This window comes from Schistocerca gregaria, chromosome 3 (genome assembly GCF_023897955.1).
Source record: "Schistocerca gregaria isolate iqSchGreg1 chromosome 3, iqSchGreg1.2, whole genome shotgun sequence".
Classification (NCBI taxonomy): domain Eukaryota; kingdom Metazoa; phylum Arthropoda; class Insecta; order Orthoptera; family Acrididae; genus Schistocerca; species Schistocerca gregaria.
In genome coordinates this window covers 187,743,833-187,759,599 of record NC_064922.1, presented here as the reverse complement: position 1 = coordinate 187,759,599, position 15,767 = coordinate 187,743,833, and positions in this window count along the sequence as shown.

The window sequence follows — 15,767 nt, the reverse complement described above, 5'->3', positions numbered from 1 at the left end:
ACCTCCTGTAAACTTGATCCCCTCACCTGTCCGCTGCCGCCCATTTATTCCCACATCCCTACTGCTCTCCATCTCTCCAGTCTCCATACCCTCCCCCTTCCTGATGATGCCCTCATCCCCTCCATCTACCCCTCCTTCCAACTTTGATCCTCCCCTTCCACACCCTGAGGTTTTTCTGTAGGGCACCCTCTCTTTCTTCTTTCCGTCCCCCCTTCCGTCCCCCTCCTCCCCCTGGGCCGTCCCTACGCACCGTACCTTCTTTCCTCCCCCACCCATCTGCTTTGCCAATGGTAACTACACATTCCCGTCTCCCTCTTGCCCCCATCTTTTCCCCTTTTGGCAGGTCCCCGGACTCATACACGTCAAGTGAACATTCGCGCGCCGGAAATCATGGCCATCGTTTCTTTGTGGGTGCTATCATGTTAGTGCTTCAGTGTTTCACCTCCGACGCTCCATCGTTCACGTGTATCAGTTCAGTTATAAGTGTTTGTGTACAAATGCTGAACGTTTTTTTCTTTCTCTGCACCTATGAACGGCTCCGTGTTTTTTAGTCACGTGTCTACTGTTTTTTTTTGTCCACCATTCTGTTTTTCTGTATCTTCTTTGTTTCTATTTGTAGTGCCTGGGGCCGAAGAGCGGCGTAATATTGCCGCTGCCGGCACACGTTTTGTATAAGGTGTTAAAATAACAATAAAGAAAAAAATAAGCTCAGCCAATCACTCTAATCGTTGCGTGAGGCTGGAAATATCGCCTCGACAACAGACAGCGTGTTTACCGTTCTTTGTTTTCTTTACTAGTTGACGTCTTGGATTCGTTTTTGGTTGTCTCTGTCACTCTGTTGCTCCTTGCGTGTTGTCGTCGTAAGGTCTCTCTCCATCGTCCGTCGTTGTTTCGAGTCCGTCCCCTCCGTTCGTTTGTTTGTTCGCGGGCCGCTCTCCGTTTGGTCCCGCCGCGCCTTCTCGGCCACCCGGCAGGTTACAGTATATTCGATTTTGGGTTCTTCATTCATGTTAATCCTTGTAATAAATATAGAAATCTAAGAATGACTGAACATTTTTGACTCCCTTAGTTTTAAGATACGTAGAATCAAAGCATTAAATTAAATAAGCAAATAAGAGGAAACTTATGCCGTCCACTGTTCGCTGCCTTTTTTCCGGAAAGTAATCTACATCTGCATCTACATAGATACTCTGCAGTCCACGTTTCGGCTAGAGGCTGTGGGAGCCTCGTACCACGGCTGGTCATCTCCTTTCCTGTTTCTCTCGCAAATAGAACGAGAGTAAAACGGCTTTCTACATGCCTCCATATGATTTCTCTTATCATCGTGATCTTTACACGTCCTGTCCGTTGGATGTAAGAGAGTCGTTCTGCAGTCACCTTCAAACGGCAGTTCTCTAAATTTTCTCCACAGTGTTCCACGAAATGAACGTCGGCTTCTGTCCAGGGATTCCCATCTGAGCTCCCGAAACGTCTCCGTAACACCTGCGTGTAATTCGAATATACCAGTAACAAATCTAGCAGATAACCACTGAACTGCTTCGATGTTTCCCTTTTCCGAACTGGTACAGATCCCAAAAACTGGAGCATTGCTTAAGAACAGGTCACAGTAGCATTCTACGTGCGGTTTCCTTTACAGATGAACATCACATTCCTAGAATTTTCCTAATAAACAGAAGTCGACCATTCGCCTTTCCTACCACAAACTCCACATCCTACTTCCATTTCATATCGCTTTGCAACATTACGCCCAGATATTAAACGACGTGACTGTCATGCAGGAAACTACCAATGCTGTATCCGAGCCTTACGGGTTTATTTTTACTTCTCATTCGCATTAACTTGCCTCCCTCTACATTTGTGGCTACCTTCCATTCATCACATCAACTAGAAATTTTGTCTAAGTCATCTTGTATCCTCCTACAATCACTCAGTTTTTGCATCTACATCTACATCTACATCTACATCTACATCTACATCTACATCCATACTCCGCAAGCCACCTGACGGTGTGTGGTGGAGGGTACCCTGAGTACCTCTATCGGTTCTCCCTTCTATTCCAGTCTCGTATTGTTCGTGGAAAGAATGATTGTCGGTCTGCTTCTGTGTGGGCTCTAATCTCTCTGATTTTATCCTCATGGTCTCTTCGCGAGATATACGTAGGAGGGAGCAATATACTGCTAGACTCTTCGGTGAAGGTATGTTCTCGAAACTTTAACAAAAGCCCGTACCGAGCTACTGAGCGTCTCTCCTGCAGAGTCTTCCACTGGAGTTTATCTATCATCTCCGTAACGCTTTCGCAGTTACTAAATGATCCTGTAACGAAGCGCGCTGCTCTCCGTTGGATCTTCTCTATCTCTTCTATCAACCCTACCTGGTGCGGATCCCACACTGCTGAGCAGTATTCAAGCATTGGGCGAACAAGCGTACTGTAACCTACTTCCTTTGTTGTCGGATTGCATTTCCTTAGGATTCTTCCAATGAATCTCAGTTTGGCATCTGCTTTACCGACGATCAACTTTACATGATCATTCCATTTTAAATCACTCCTAATGCGTACTCCCAGATAATTTATGGAATTAACTGCTTCCAGTTGCTGACCTGCTATTTTGTAGCTAAATGATAAGGGACCTATCTTTCTATGTATTCGCATCACATTACACTTCTCTACATTGAGATTCAATTGCCATTCCGTGCACCATGCGTCAATTCACTGCAGATCCTCCTGCATTTCAGTACAATTTTCCATTGTTGCAACCTCTCGATACACCACAGCATCATCTGCAAAAAGCCTCAGTGAACTTCCGATGTCATCCACCAGGTCATTTATGTATATTGTGAATAGCAACGGTCCTATGACACTCCCCTGCGGCACACCTGAAATCACTCTTACTTCGGAAGTCTTCTCTCCATTGAGAATGACATGCTGCGTTCTGTTATCTAGGAACTCCTCCAATCACACAATTGATCTGATGGTCCGTATGCTCTTACTTTGTTCATTAAACGACTGTGGGGAACTGTGTCAAACGCCTTGCGGAAGTCAAGAAGCACGGCATCTACCTGTGAACCCGTGTCTGTGGCCCTCTGAGTCTCGTGAACGAATAGCGCGAGCTGGGTTTCACACGACCGTCTTTTTCGAAACCCATGCTGATTCGTACAGAGTAGATTTCTAGTCTCCAGAAAAGACATTATACTCGAACATAATACGTGTTCCAAAATTCTACAACTGATCGACGTTAGAGATATAGGTCTATAGTTCTGCACATCTGTTCGACGTCCCTTCTTGAAAACGGGGATGACCTGTGCCCTTTTCCAATCCTTACCGTACACCACGGCATCGTCAGCAAAAAACAGCACATTGCTGCCCATCCTGCCCGATAAAAGATTTGCGTATGTAGAGAATCGTAGCGATCCTGCCGGCCCAAGTGGCCGTGCATGGATGTGTGTGATGTCCTTAGGTTAGTTAGGTTTAACTAGTTCTAAGCCATTTTGTAGCGGTTCTACCACACTTCCCTGGGGCACTCCTGACGATAACCTTGTCTCTGATGAACACTCACCGTTGAGGACAGCGTACTGCGTTCTGTAACTTAGAGAACTCTTCCAGCCACTCCATACCTGTGAAACTATTCCATATACTCGTGCCCTCTACAACAGCCTCCAATGCGGCACCGTGTCAAACGCTGTGGGGAAATCTAGAAATTTGGAATCTGCCTGTTGCGCTTCATGCATAGTTCGCAGCATATCACGTGAGAAAAAAGCAAGTAGAGCTTCCCATGAGTGATGTTTTATGAAATCATGCTAATACGCTGACATAAGGTTCTCAGCTTCCAGAAAATTTATTGTAATCGAACTGTGAATATATGCAAGGATACGGCAATAAACCGAAGTAGTTAGGGATATTGGTCTGTTATCTCGCGGGTCCGTTCTTTTGTCATTGTTACACACATGGGTCACCTGCGCTTTCTTTCCAGTCATTTGGGACTTTGTGCTGGGCTAATGCAGTAAAGTACTCTGTGAAAAACCGAATTGGGATTCCATACGGACATGGAGACTTACTTATTTTCAACTCTGAATTGTTTCTATATGCCATAGATGGTTATTACTATGTCGTCCATACGAAAGTCTGTTCGATGGTCAAACAACGGTGTATTTGTACAATACTGCAGAGTGAGCGAATTCTTTACCTTGAAATTTAAAGCTTCAGTTTTCGTTTGGCTATCTTCAACTGCCACACAACACTGGTCAACAAATTACTGGATGGAAGCTTTAAATCTACTCAGCAATTGTGTATAAGAACAGCATTTTCTCGGGTTCTGTGTCAGAATTTGTTAAGGTAAGACGGTGGTTGTAGTTGTACACGTAGATCTTTTCCCAGACGTGTGAGTCTCTACCAACCTTTGATTGTCGTCATTTGCACATTCTCTTCTGCTCCGAGGGTGGAACAGCCTCTGCTTCCTTAGCATTTCCCTATCTCTTTATTAAACCATTGTGAGTCCTTTCCGTCCGTAATCCACTTATTACGCAGATAATTCTCTGGATCACGACATGCTCAAACTTTGCTCATAATTACTCTTCCTCCATGTTATTGGTATTAAGTGATGTCAATTCACTGTCTACGTGAGATGGTAACAACTGATTATGAAGTCTTTCTAGCAGGAACACTTTTCTAGACTTCTTAACTGATTTATTAACTTTCGTAACGATGACATCGTGATCTCTAATCCCCGTTTCTATGGCGACGTTGTCGAAATGTCTGGCCGTTTTGTAGCTGCAAGATCTAAGATATTTCCATTGCATGTGGGCTGCCAAACAAGCTGCTCAAGACAGTATTCAGAAAACGTGTCCGAAAGTATTTTGTACTAAAAATGGTTCAAATGGCTCTGAGCACCATGGGACAACTTCTGAGGTCATCAGTCTCCTAGAACCTAGAACTAGTTAAACGTAACTAACCTAGGGACACCACATACATCCATGCCCGAGGCAGGATTCGAACCTGCGGCCGTAGCGGTTGCGCAGTTCCAGACTGTAGCGCCTAGAACCGCTTGGCCATTTCGGCTGGCTATTTTGTACAACTCTTTGTATGTAAGCCCTACAATGAACATTGATATCCCAGTCTGTACTCGGTAGATTAAAGTCGCCTCCAACTGATAATGCATGATCTTGGTATTTACGCGCTACTCATGTTCGACATTCTTTGAATGAGTCTAGAACTGTCACAATAAACTTGGGTGGCCAGTTTCACTTATATTAGAAAAATATTCCGCCGGTTTTGAATAGCAACACTTTGCCATGCACGGTACACTTTAACCACAGCAGCATGCGAACAGTTTACAAATTTAGCTTCTTCGGAAAGGCATCCACCCTTGGCCCAAAAGCCGATATTCATGCCGTTTCGGACGTCTGATGCAGCGTTCGTTTCAGCTTTACGGCAACGACTGCACTTTTTTGTGTGTCCCCGGAAACGCTTTGTATACCCTCCATTTCCAGTGCTGACACCTGCCGTCTGTGTGCGGATACTGAAGTTTGATGTCGAAAATAGGAAGTGGTAGTATTATTATCACTGGACTGTGTAATCCCGAAAAATTTGGGTCGTACAAAAATACGCTGACCGAAAAGAATCGCAACACCAAATACACTACTGTCCAGGTGGCGACACCTACAACGTGCTGACATGAGGAAAGTTTCCAACCGACCTCTTATACACAAACAGCAGTTGACCGGCGTTGCCTAGTGAAATGATGTGTGATGCCCCGTGTAAGGAGGAGAAATGCGTACCATCACGTTTCAGACATTTATAAAGGTCGGTTTGTAGCCTTTCGCTATTGAGGCTTGTCGTATCGCGACATTGCTGCTCACGTTGGTCGAGATCCAATGACTGTTAGCAGAATATGGAATCGGGGGATTCAGGAGGGTAATACGGAACGCCGTGCTGGATCCCAACGGCCTTGTATGACTAGCAGTCCAGATGACAGGCAACTTATCCGCGTGGCTGTAACGGACCGTGCAGCCAGGCCTCGATCCCTGAGTCAACAGATGGGGACGTCTGCTAGACAACAACGATCTTTACGAACAGTTCAAAGACGTTTGCAGCAGGGGACGTTACATTTCAGATGTGTTACGACCCGTGGCACTACCCTTCATTCGACCCCTGCGAAACCCTACATCTTACCAGGATAATGCACGACCGCATGTTGCGGGTCCTGTACGGGCCTTTCTCGATACAGAAAATGCTCGACAGCTGTCCTGCCCAGCACATTCTCCAGATCTCTCACTAATTGAAAACGTCTGGTCAATGGTGGCAGAGCAACTGGCTTGTCACAATACGCCAGTCGCTCCTCTTGATGAACCATGGTATCGTGTGGAAGCTGCATTGGCAGCTGTGCCTGTACACGCAATCCAAGCTCTGTTTGACTCAATGCCCAGGCAAATCAAAGCCGTTATTACAGCCAAAGATCTGGGTACTGATTTCTCAAGATCTATTCACCCAAATTGCGTAAATATGTAATCACATGTCATTTCTAGTAGAATACATTTGTCCAATTAATACCCGTGTATCATCTGCATTTTTATGGCCAGTAGTGTATGTACTCGGCAAGAAACAGCAGTGACGAATTCATTTTGTTATGTAGATAAAAAATTAGGAGCTAACATTCAAGAAAAATTAACTGGACATTTGACATACTCGTTGTATCGAAGTTTTGGAGCTTAATATGAATTAATCATAACTTGCATGATACCTTGTAGCTAAAGTTACGACTAAGGAAGAAATTATGCAATATTACAGTTTTTATTACCAGATTGTTTAAGCTTACATGTATATAATGTGGTGTATATAAGTGAATGTAGTGTGTGTGTTGTGAATACAGAGTAAGATAAAAGTCTCGATACACCCCTATAAAAGTGGAACGGTGAGAGGAGTAATGACGTATGGCATGGGGTTTCTTTAAGAGCGCAACGTATGTGGCTATGGGGACAGTGACGGCAATCTTTAAATCTTCTATCACGGATTTGGGCTATGTTTCAAGAAGCTCATGTGACACATCATTTTGAACTACCTCTTTGTTAGATTTACGCATGTGAAGTATGTTTGAAGATATCTTTATTTGTGTAGGGATTACGACCTTTTAAGGCTTACGACACTTGTCAGAGCTGGCATACAGCTTATGCGTTATATGACCTCCATTGCTCTGGACACACAATCGGAGCCTTTTCTTTTCAGTCATGCTACACATAGATCTGTGGGTCAGTAGAAACACACGCCGTCTCAGTTTTCCAACAATGATGTGCTCCATTGTTGGTTTGTACTTCATACACAGTTGATTTAAAATGTCCCCACAGACAAAAGTCAAGAGATGTAGGATCAAGAGACTGTAGTGGTCTTTCGATAGGACCCCTCCCATCTACCCAGTGATCTCCAATCTTTTCATCCAGAAACTGTCTGACTTCAGTAACATACCCGTGAGGTGCACCGTCTTGTTGGAAGAAGGTTGTGAAATTACCCTGCGAAATCAGCTGCGTTACAAGCACGTAATCACGGAACTTATTAAGATGCGTCCTAGACCCCATAAAAAACCATCACTTTGTCACCACCAGCACATTTGCCCGCGAGGGGTTAGCATCTGACCAGTAAGGATGATTCTGTTTGTGTACTTCTCCTTGCACGCAAAAGTTAGTTTCGTCACTTTTCAACACCTGTCGCATGAAGTTTAGATTCCTGTTACACTGATCCAGAGAACATTATGCAAAAGGGAGCCACCGATCTGGGCATCTTTTGAGGGATGATGTTACAGCTGTATTTTGGGCGGTTGCCATTGGTGTGTGCGTGCAGCAGTCGCAGGATTGAACGCTGACTGTGAGCGGATTTTGATGATAACCGGGGCGTACTGCGATGTGGACATTTCACAGACGATGCCACAGGTGCTATTGCAGACTCATCATCTGTGGCGCTTCTCAGACATCCATTGCGGCGCTTTTCCACCACAGAAGGGCCTTTGTAGCTCACTTGCAACAATAAACAGAACTAAATATCTTTTTTGCAACTTTAAACTTTAGGAGGTCATAACTCCTAGACAAAGGAAGATATCTTAAAACAAATTTTACATGTGTGTTCCTGAGAAAGAGGCCATTCAAAATGCTGTGCCGCATGATCCCCTTCCCATCTGAAACACGTAATGCAAATCCAAGATGGCGCATTTAAAGATGGGGCTCATTTAAAGATGCCGCCGCCGTCGCCATAACCCCTACCTTTAGACACGCCATACCATACCATCCTACTATTATAGGGGTATCTCCAGATTTTTGCTTCGGTTTTCCACCGAAATAAAGTAGCAGGAGAACAGTACTAATGAAGTAGCTCTTCCTCTTAATATACGTGTGTAAGTAATCTAGAATTGACCGCAATACTTACTGGTATAATTCTACATCAACATTCTCCCAACCACAGTCAGTTTCCCATTTGGCACGTCTTCTGAGAGGCAGACAAGCCGGCATTACGATTAGCCCCGAGTTTGCCGCTGCTGCGAAGCGCGGTATTAACGCGTTAGGTCCCAGTCTGCTATATAATCAGAGGGAGCGCTGCCGGCGCCCGTGAGCGCAGCATCCCCTGTTCTAAGCTGCCCCTGCGCGGATAATTAATGTGCCGACGGCCACAGACTATCTACCTCGCGCGATCTAATTACCGCTTATCGCCACGGCGCCAACGGCCGACCACAAAGTAATCCTCTTCATTTCCTAACAAAATAGGGGCTCCCACGATATGTTACATTCGTGACGTAGGGCTGCCACTGTCAGTTAACAATACTTACTCTTTAAATATTTATCAGTTGATCAAATTCTGTAGTGCCTTGTTTAGTGTTAATGGATTACAGCTTTCCACAAGAGACGAAGGAAAACCGTTTCATCAGCACTTGAGATGGGAATGGTGAAAATCTTTTTCAGTGTGTCTCCAGGATATTTGTGTTGTTGTTATGGCCTTTTAGTGGTTTGATGAAGCCGACATAGCTAGTACATTTTGCGCAAACTTCCTCATCTCTGCATCGTTACTGCAATCATCATCGCTTTGAATAAAGTAACTCTAGTCAAGCAATTCTCTTCATCTGTGATGTTTTGCCCCACCTTCCGAATTCTGATTACCAAACTCACTGCTCCTAAATGCCTCAGGATGTAACCACTCAACCGATCCCGACTTTTAGGCATCTTTTATTAAAATTTTCAAAAGTGTACTCGGGAGCGGATTTAAACTCACATCACTAATGATGAGGAGTACCCTGAAGCTTAAGATTAGTCAGGAACAATCAATACACTAAAGACTGGGATATGGAAGCAGTAAAAATGAGGTTCCTAGAAGCTGTAAGTAGAGCAATACTGAAGAGCTCAATAGGCAGTTCACTTGAAGAGCAATGGACACCTATAAAACGAGCAATCAAGGAAGTAGCAAACATGAACATAGGTTGCCGTTGTTGTGGTCTTCAGTCCTGTGATTGGTTTGATGCAGCTTTCCATGCTACTCTATCCTGAGCAAGCGTCTTCATCTCACGGTACGTACTGCAACCTACATCCTTCTGAACCTGCTTAGTGTGTTCATCTCTTGGTCTCCCTCTACGATTTTTACCCTCCACGCTGTCCTCCAATGCTAAATTTGTGATCCCTTGATGCCTCATAATATGTCGTACCAACTGGCCCTTCCTTCTTGTCAAGTTGTGCCACAAGCTCCTCTTCTCCCCAATTCTACTTAATACCTCCTCATTAGTTCTGTGATCTACCCATCTGATCTTCAGCATTCTTCTGTAACTCCACATTTCAAAAGCTTCTATTCTCTTCTTGTCTAAACTATTTATCGAACGTTGGTACAAGGAAAATAACCATGGGTAACAGAGGAAACACTGCAGCTGATCGGCGTGAGAAGGAAGTACAACGATGGCTGCAGAGACCTCTGGTGGTAATCGAGGTCCATGTCATCTGGCGCGGTTTCGAAACCCACGGTGCTCGGTACCCCTTCCCCCTGAAACTTGCACGTAGGGGCGGAAACGCCTCTATGGTGTCATGGTAGTCGGCCGATGGGAGAATACCCGGGCACGTCAACTGCCATTGGCGGGCAGGAAGTAATGTCCGAGGTGTCCATGACGGCCGACCCAGAGGCCAGGGTGGTGGAGGGAGCCGCCGATTGACCTGTAGGCGGATGGTGTCATGGTAGTCGGCCGATGGGAGAATACCCGGGCACGTCAACTGCCATTGGCGGGCAGGAAGTAATGTCCGAGGTGTCCATGACGGCCGACCCAGAGGCCAGGGTGGTGGAGGGAGCCGCCGATTGACCTGTAGGCGGGGAGGGACGACAGCAGGCAGGAGGGGAGGCAGCAACCGGGGGCTTTGGCGGTGACTTGAGGACCACGTTGGCACCTGAAGGAAGTAGCGGAGGACGAGGGAGCGGCGCGAGTCCCACGGGGCACGCGGGCGGAGCTGGCTACGATGGCGGTGCTCCAACCCTTTCAACATCTGTACAGAAGTCACACGCCGCCCATGGGTCGCGACGACCATTGCGGGTGTCCAACCCAACTTGCTCATATATATGCGGGCCCACATGGCCACGCCAGGGACGTAACTCTAAGAGGGCTGGAAGAAGGGTGGTAGAGGGATGGCATCAGTAAATGGAGCCTGGTTCCCAGCTGTCGTCCATGGAGAAGCTCCACCAGACTACGTCCATCAATTGTCATTGTGCGATAGGTTATAAGAACTGTGTGATGGCCGGCTTTGTTGGACATTTTTCGACCATTTCCATCAACTGTTGTCTAAATGTACGGACAAGCCTCTCCGCAGCGCCATTGGAGGACGGGTGCAAAGGCCGGCTACGGAAATGTTTGGTACCGTTGGCCTGACAGAAGTCGTGGAAGGAGGATGCCATGAATGGGGGCCATTATCGGAGCCAAACGTGTGAAGCAGGCCCTCAATGGCGAGAACCTGTTCCAGGGCCATTAGTGTGGCTTCTGTGGTGGTGGATGTCATGTGGACGACATATGGGTATTAGGAGTAGGCATCAATTGTAAGTAACCACATAGACCCCAAAAACGGGCCTGCAAAATCGAGATGGATGCAGTCCCAGGTCAAGCGAGGCACAGGCCAGAGTGCGAACAACAGAGGGGGTTTGCCTGGTGATGTGCACACACAGTGCACTCACGGACCAGGTGATCTACATCACCATCGATGCCGGGCCAGTACACATGCCAGCGAGCCAAAATGGTCATATGGGACATACCGCAGTGCCAGTGGTGTAACAGACTGAGCACTTGATACCGCAATCCGAAGGGATGACCACCCAATGGGCATCTGACTCCATTGCCAACAGAAGGACATCATCAACCATTGTGAGCCTGTGGGCATGTGGCGCCAGGGGTTTAAGTCCGCCGCCAAGTAATATATGAGGGCCACCCATGGGCCACTTAGCATTGAACATGCCGCAAGATAGGGTCTCGGCATGTAGCTGTGGCAATGTGAGCTGCCATAAGAGGTAGATCGTCCAGTGCATCCTTGTGGACAGAATCAATGTGAAAGCAGAGCCCCTCCTGTTTGTAAAACGCAGTACCGGGGCTCACCATAAGCTGGCGTGGGCTTATACCGGATGGTGTAAGTGTAATACCGTAGAAACAACGCCCGGCGTGGGAGACGTTGAGCCGTCCACTCTGGATGGTGAGAGTGAGTTCTGAAAAGCGTAACTAAGGGTTTATGGTCCGTTAGAAGAGTGAACTTTCCCTCGAAGAGAGAGGTGTGAAATTTTGGGGCGGCGAACACCATCGCCAGGGCCTCCTTTTCAGTCTGGGAATAGTTCCGTTTTGCCAGAGTCAACGTCTTAGTTGCATAAACGATGTGCTGTTCTGAGTCATCGGCATTCCGATGCGCGAGGATGGCGCCAATGGCGTACGCCGACGCATCAGCTGCCGCAACCAAGAGGCGGTCTTGGGAGATGGGTGTAAGGCAAGGGGTGGACTTCAGCATCGCCTTTAAACAGAGAAAAGCTTGGTCACAGGCAGGATTCCAATCAAAAGGTATCCCTTTGCGATAAAATGACTGAGGGGTTGAGCAACAGAAGCAGCCTGGGATGAAGACTTTAAGTAATAAGTAACCTAGCCCAAAAACGCCAGAGGTTAGTCCTTGGGACGAGGAAGGGCCTCAATGGCCGCAACATTGCGACCTGAATGGCGAATGCCATGGTGAGATTTTCACTCTGCAGCGGAGTGTGCGCTGATTTGAAAGTCCCTGGCAGATTAATACTCCTGCAGGAGAGCTTCTGTACAGTTTGGAAGGTAGGAGACGAGGTACTGGCGGAAGTAAAGGTGTGAGGACGGGGCGTGAGTCGTGCTTGGGTAGCTCGGATGGTAGAGCACTTTCCCGCGAAAGGCAAAGGTCTTGAGTTCGAGTCTCAGTCCAGTACACAGTTTTAATCGGCGAATCTTTGCTAAGCCAGTGGCCTAAATATTCCAATACCGGTTGAAAAAAAGCAGCACCTGTTCAGCGACAGCGTAAACCTGCAGATTGTAGATTGTCAATTAAGGCTCTGGGGTTTTGCAACTGTTTCTGGTGGAAAAGCCCAGTGACAAAGATGTCATCCAGATAATTCACACAGGCAGCGACTGGTTGCATAAGCTGCCCCAGGAACCGCTGTAAAATGGCCGGCGCCGAAGAGACACCAAATGGAAGGCGCTTGTACCTGTATAACTCGAAAGGCTTGTTAATAACCATGACGTTCTGGGAAGTGGTATCCAAGGGTAACTGGTGGTATGCCTCAGCCAGTTCGATCTTTGAAAAGTACTCTCCCCTGGCAAGCTTTGCGAGAAGGTCTTCCTGTCGCCGGACGGAGTGGCCGTGCGGTTCTAGGCACTACAGTCTGGAGCCGAGTGAACGCTCCAGTCTCAGGTTCGATTCCTGCCTCGGGAATGGATGTGCGTGATGTCTTTAGGTTAGTTAGGTTTAATTAGTTCTAAGTTCTAGGCGACTGATGACATCAGAAGTCAAGTCGTGTAGTGCTCAGAGCCATTTGAACCATTTGTCTTCCTGTCAGAGAATGGTGTCAGTGTCTACAAGGGATTGAGTATTTAGTGCTGAAGCCCCACACAGCCGAAGGGACCCATTGAGTTTCTTTACGACCACCAATGGTGTCGCCCACGCACTGTATGACACAGGCTCCAGAATGCCGACGGCCTGGAGCCGATCCAGTTCCTGCTTGACTCCTGGCCGTAAGGCCACTGGAAGGGGGCGGGCACAGAAAAAGTGAGGCTGCGCATCCGGCCAAAGGGTGAAGTGCGCCTGAAAATCTGAAGAACATCCGAGATCAGGTGCAAACAACGACGCAAAAGCTGAGCATATATCGTCCAAGTCCTGAAAAGGAACAGCCGTGGAAACGACCTTAACCTCATCAGAAATTGAAAAGCCAAACAGTTGAAACACATCCAGGCCAAAAATATGTGAAGCTGAAAGGTGGTCGACGGCAAACAGGGTAAGGAGCCGGGGAACACGCTTGTACGTCGCCTGGACGACGAACTGCCCTTGAAGGGGAGTGGAACCGTCTCCATAGGCGACCAAACGCCGAGAGGGAGGTGCCAGGAGAACGCAGGCAGGTATAAGTCGCCACATAATCAGGGAGACGGTGGCCCCAGTGTCTTTCTGAAAACTTACATCCTCAGTGAAAAAGCGGTTCGTGAGAAAAAGCTTCCGCGCTGACGGTTCATCCAGGGGAATGACCGATTGCAGGGCATGGACAGTATATTGAGGCTCAGGAGGAGCAGGACTGGAGCGAGGTGGAGTGACGAGAAACCGATCGGATGTGATCCTCCTTGTTACACAGCTTGCAGGTTTTCAGCGACGGGGACAATCAGCTCGAGAAAGTGCGGTATAGCACTATGGGCAAAAGGAAATGGGCTGCACGACGGGCGACGAGCGGCGACCGGAGGCGCCGGTGGCATAGGGACGTTGGACGAGTCCTGATGGCGGTGGCCTCTGTTGGCTGGGCCACGTCGACGTCGCGAGGGCTACACCCGCTGAGATGCATCGATCGCCGCCACTTTCGGCCGCGCCGTGAGACGCTCGTTAGCCACCACAGCCATTTCAAATGAGTAGGCAATGTGGAGAATTTCTTCCAAGGAGGGGTTATCGAGTTTCAACGCCGCATTGCGGACATCAGGATCGTGATCCAGCTTAACCACCACATCGACAGCTGAGACCCTGCAAGTCCGTGACCCATTAACGATACGATTGACCAGGCTGTTCATGGTACTGGTGGAACTCCAACCGTGAAGTGACGACATGGTAGCATTGTAAATAATTATTTGTCAGCAAAAGGCATATCTCCTGGTCCTGGAAAGAGAGAGCCGCAGGATCGAACAATGGTGTCAACTTGCGGAGTAGAAAGATCATGTCTGGAGAAACCCAAGACAAAAACAACGGCCGCAGCAAGCAGTCATCCCTGACTTAAAAAGCTGTGAAATGTTGTTTCAGCCGATGTAAATATGTTTCCCAGTCTTCGTTAGAGTCATGAATTGGGGGGGGGGGGGCGACGGTGTACGTGGTACACCCGAGGACTCGGAAGCTATTGTGGCATGGCAGCCTGTCCCTTGCATCAAAATTGTCCGTTAGCAACCTCAGCGACTGCTGTAAGATGTCTAACTGGAGCTGCTGCTACATGAGCTGCTGCTGTTGCTCCAGAAGACTGACCAACTTCGCCTCTATGCTAACAACTAGCACCTCGTCGCAAAAAATTTACACGCTATCGGTACGGCGCTGGATGGCCGTGAACGAAGGCGCGGCAGGACCGAATTGGAGCGGCCCGCGAACAAGCAAGACGGGAAAGGAAAGACCAGCACGACGACAGACGACCGACCAGTACACCCAGAACAACGACGAGCAACAAGCAACGGGGTCACAAACGAAAATCTCACAAAAGCAACAACGTCCATGAACCGTGGATTTAGTTTCAAAATCTTTTCTTAAAGAACTTACTTTATTTACTAGAGATACACCAAGAACACTAACACATTTAATCACAATATGTGAGAGTGGAAGTAGTTGCCACTGGGTAACTGACGAAAAAAATACTTTCGAGAAATTGAAATGTTATTCCTAAAAACCCTTCCTTTTTTAAAAAAAAATTTAAACAGGTTTAAAACTCCAGAATGAGATTTTCACTCTGCAGCGGAGTGTGCGCTGATGTGAAACGTCCTGGCTGATGAAAACTGTGTGCCCGACCGAGACTCGGACTTGGGACCTTTGCCTTACTTTAAACTAAAAATTATAACAACTCACACAAACACATAATCTATGCACCGCGTAGGAGGGATGGAAATGGTACAAAACACTCACGTTAAAAAAAAATTACTTGCCACCGAAAGTGCAATTTGTTTGTAAATGTAAACTCTTACAGTGGAAGGGTGGCAACTTTGTATAGTAAAATGACAATTTACATAAAAACCCATGAAATGCAGTCTTACATAAAATGTACAACATGCTCTACATTACACATATACCGCCTCTCAAGATGATAGGCAAGATAAAAAAAAATTTCAGGAAATCCGCCGTTACACGTCAATGAATTAATTCGTTAACACCGAATCCGATCAACATGACAAAGGCAGCTATTAACGTACGGCGGACCGACAGACAGACAGACAGACACTAATTTCCTAACAACTGCAGACGGGAGACAGACGAGCAAGCTGAGGACCAGAGACTAACCAAGAAAACAAGTATAATTTAACAACATATCACGAATCACTTAACTTCCTAATAAA